Source organism: Vombatus ursinus, unplaced genomic scaffold, assembly GCF_900497805.2.
Source record: "Vombatus ursinus unplaced genomic scaffold, bare-nosed wombat genome assembly UNPS02014832.1, whole genome shotgun sequence".
NCBI classification, from domain to species: domain Eukaryota; kingdom Metazoa; phylum Chordata; class Mammalia; order Diprotodontia; family Vombatidae; genus Vombatus; species Vombatus ursinus.
In genome coordinates, this window is record NW_020954610.1 from 54,055,889 (window position 1) to 54,060,180 (window position 4,292).

Sequence of the window (4,292 nt, forward strand, 5' to 3'; positions counted from 1 at the left end):
AACTTCTCCTCCATTAGGTCATCCATTACACGCTACCTCCAGGTGAGGACATCAAACACTCCCATTGCAATAGGGATTAAGATACATATACACAGTTCTTTTGATTTCCTCTTCTCAGCCAGGGGGTAACTGAGCTGCCACTAGCCTAGGATGTCAATAGCGCTGGCAGGCCCGGCTCCGCCCCACTCCACCCCACCCAACCCTTCCCCGGGTTCTTCCCGCTCACTCCGGGTCACCCGTTTTCCGCTCTAACCAGTCCTTATCTAGCCTTATTCGACTACCTCAGAGCTCGGGGCGGGGACTGAACTGCCCTAAGTCTGGGCTACTTAATCACGCAATCTCCGGGCACGGATGTCTCACTTTAGACTCTAAGAACCATCCCTGGGCTGCCCAGCGCTCTCCGTCTAGGAGGGGGTGGGAAAGGGCGGATCTCAGAGCCAGGGTCTGTCCTAGCTCTGTTGGTGCACAACAAAGCAAGGGCCTGCTTGCTGGTGTCAGAAAGGACTTTGAGATCCCAGAGAGAGAAAAAAAGATTGGTTATTGGGGTGTTGGGATGGGTGGGAACACAAGGACGGTTCTTTCTTGGCGCTGCCAACCGCACAGGGGTGCAGGGCGGGCACTGTGCTCATACAGCTGGAACAAACTCTCCCGCCTCCTCGCCCCATCCTGTCCACTACCTCTCCCACCCCCCAGTCTCTGCCCCTCCCTCTCATCCGGTCTTCAAGCCCCTCCCGTCCAGTCCTGGGTACCTCCCGTGGACTGTGCGGGCAGGAGAGAGATGGGGGCCAAGCGGGGTGTTACTATCAGGAGTTCAATTTAGAGCCCCACCCTGGGTAAGAGCAGGGGCCAGAGCAAGAAATTACTTGATAGATATGGTTATGGGGAAAATAACACGGCCCCACCCCCTTGGTAGACCCCGCCCAGGCCCCGCCCACTCAGGCTTTCCCTCCTCTCGCCCTCCCGCTCCGCCCCCTGACCACGGCTGGCTGAGTCTGTGTCGAGCTGTTTGCACCCCCGGGAGACCGAGCCTCAGGTAAAGGGGGTTGGGGGGGGTCGGATCATCGGAAGGCTGCTACCTCTCTTCCCAGGGTTGAGACCTTCGGGCTCTCCAGAACATCCCCCGGACTAGGGACTGGGAAGCAGACAGGTTGTGCGGCGTCGGGGTTTCGACTCCAGAGGAGAGGACGCTTCTCCGGGAATCCTCTCCAGCCCCTGCTTGGGGCGGAGCCCCCTCCGTCTTCTCTGGCGGGGCCCGGGTTCTTGGGTTCTGGGCGACTGACGCGTAGGCCCCAAGAGGGTGTTGGTTTGGGCAGAGTTGAGGGCACAAGGGAGTTGGGGGATGAAGAGACAGGAATCCTCTCTTGGGAGGGGAGGGGTTTACCTGGGGTCAAAGGAGTCAGACAGGTCTGTAATGAGGACTCGAGTTTCTTCCTTTCTACTAGTCATTCTACTCCCTTCTTTCCTAAGCCAACCTTCCCTCCTTATTTTGTAGGTTTTGGGGGGGGGCGTGGGGGGGAGGGTCAGGAGAAGAGGGCTGTTCGAATTTGTACCTGTCTCTCTGCCCGGCCCTTGTAGAGGGGCAGAGTGTGTATGTGGCGGTGGGGGGGAGAGAATGTTTCACTCTATTGGGATTCATGTTTGTTTTGGGTTAAACCTTACACAGGTGGTTTGGGAGTTTTGAGCCTAGGCCAAAATGATGTTTTATTGGCCGTAGGGATGGAAGGGCATTAACCACTGGAGAATAGGTAGGTGGAGAGTTTACTAAAACCTTTTCTCCCTCCCTCTTTTGGGCAGGGCCTTGGAAGATCTAGTTAATTACAAGAAGAAAATAGCACCAGTAAAGCCAGATAGATATCCAGCAGAACTTCCTCCCTTTCAGAATTGGGAAGCACTGGGGCTTCATTCCTGGGGAGATTGTGGAATTTCTTTGTTTTCTTGAGAACTAGGTAGATTTCACTTCCGTGATCCCCTCTCTCACTCTTGCCATGCATGGAGTGATTCCCATGCGGGGGTCAGGGAGGACTTTGAGATTCCAGAGAGGGAAGGAGGGATTTGATTTTGGGTTTGTGTAGACGTTTTCTGAGGAACCAGGCGTCCTTGGATGAGAGCAAGTTAGAAGGGCCAGAAGGTCCAGCTGCTCCAGATGTGTAACTGCAGACCAACTGTTGAACTTTCCAGATGGGGTCTCAATATGGCAGAAATTGTGTCTGGTCTGTGTGTGTGAAAGAGAGAAAAAGAAAGAGAAGTGAGTATCTGTGAACATCTGTGAGAGCGAAGCAGCCAGATTGGGAATGTGAGTGGGAGGGAGCAGGGGATAGGGGAGAAAGGAGTGTGGGGCCCAGAAGAGGGACTGGAGATTAGAGACCTGATCAAAAGGAATGCTCACAGCCACCCCAGCAGTCCTTCCGTGGTTCCAAGCCCTGGTTTGGTGATAGTTTGAACTGGATGATTGAAACCGAATTATTTCATTAAAACACACACAGAATGGTCATTTTTAGTGTGGGTGGTGGAGTGGGTAAAGTAAGGCTGGGGGGGTGAGGGTGGAATCAACCAAGCAGCCAGCCATCAGAATCAGAATTTCTACTGAAGAAAGGACCCAAGCAGGGAGCCCACATCCCAAATTTCAGGTTCTTAGGGAGGGATGGACCTATGGTGACTCATTAAATTTCCTAAAGATACTTCCCTATTCATTAAGTTTCTTTTGAAGTACCAGCTGTGTGTGAGGAAGAGCTTCCCCCCCCCACGTGTAAGAGGCTAAGAAAGAGTTGTGAGAAGAAGGGGCCAGCTAATTCCCAAAGTTCCCTGTGATTTTGCTGTCCAAAAATATCAACTTCTTCAATGCCCACCATCCTACTTGTTAGCATTTTATTCTTTTGGGTTGACCACTACCCACTTCAGCTTCTTCTCCAGTCACCACTGTGGTAACTAATCACAATACCCTTATTGTAAATGAGTTTATGAGATGGAGGGGAGGCTGTGAATGACATAAAGTCGTTGATAAAGGCCCATTATGTGGTAGGTACTTTGCTAGGCACCGGGGATGATACAAAGACAAAAATGAAACATTCCCTGCCAACCAGGATGTTATATTCTATGGGTTGAGATATGTACATGTATAAGTAAATACAACATTTATATAAGGTAATGGGGAGAGGGGCACTAGCAGCTGGGGGGTGTCAGGAAAGGCCTTATGTAGGAGGTGGCATTTGAACTGAACTTTGAAAGATCCTAGGCTCAGGAGTGGGGAACCTGGGGCCTTGAGGTCACATGTGACCTTCTAGGTCCTTGGGTGCAGCCTTTTTGACTGAGTTGTTCTGTGAAGTTTGGATTCAGTCAAAGGGCCACACTTGAGGACCTAGAGAGCCACTTGTGGCTCTGACGCCACAGGTTCCCCACCCCTGGACTAGGGTTCTAGAGGCAGAGGTGATTAGGAAGAGCATTTTGCATGGGAGATTAACTGCAAAGGCATGGAGCCTAGAGATAGAATGTCCTCTACTAGGAACTAGTAAGTGAGTTTGGCTAGACTGTAGTCTGAGTGTAAACTGAGTGAAGTAGAGTAATATGTAATAAGCTTGCAAAGGTAGGTTGGGGGCAGATTGTGAAGGGCTTCATGCCAAACAGAGGAGCTGGTATTTGATCTGAGAGGAAATAGGGAGCCTGGGAACCTGGGAGCCTCTGGAGCTTTTTGAGCTGGGGAATGACATGGTCAGACTTTGGGAATTTCATTGTGGCAATTGAGTGGAGGATGGATTGGAGAGAGGAGAGACCCCCCCCCCCCCAAGGGCTATTGAAATTAATAGTCCAGGTGATGAATAATTGAACCAGGGTGGTGGCCAACTTTGTCTTCTAAATGGGAACTTCAGTTCTGCCTCCTGTGTGCCTTCTCTGGAACAGGAAAATACAGCTGGATGGTGCTGGAGGGTTTTGAGGGAGGGCCTGATGACTCCTCCTCTAACTGTGACCAGCAGTGCCTGGGGCTGGGGATTCAGGAATGTTGGGGAGGAAGGGAGGGGGGATGGGGAGGCCTAGCTAGGCCAGGAGGAGGATGCTTGGTTTTTTTCCATTATCAACCCTCTGCCCTAGGATTCCCTTTGCCTAACCATGTTTAGTCAATTTGAGCCCATTTAGAGGTGATTTGGAGAGCTTCCTTCTCCCTTTCAGGCCCCCCCGCCTTTTTGGGAGAGGAGGATACTCATCCTCTCCTGCTCCCCAGCTCTGGCCCCTGGCTTAGAAAGCTCTGGTCAGAGAGTGATGAAAGTGTAATTTTTCCTCTCCCTTCTTCAGCCCCTTCA

General features: G+C 51.7%; 1 protein-coding gene across 2 annotated transcripts in view; it reads left to right on the forward strand.

Annotated features, from left to right (window-relative positions):
• Positions 1-929: 929 nt before the first annotated feature.
• CARHSP1 (calcium regulated heat stable protein 1) overlaps positions 930-4,292 on the forward strand; it is an 18,845-nt gene continuing 15,482 nt past the window's right edge. Inside the window, exon 1 of one of the 2 annotated variants that reach the window (XM_027839559.1) lies at positions 930-1,033. The gene's annotated coding sequence lies outside the window, so the exon portion shown is untranslated. The remainder of the gene's footprint in view (positions 1,034-4,292) is intronic. The other variant, XM_027839560.1, reaches the window with a different exon arrangement.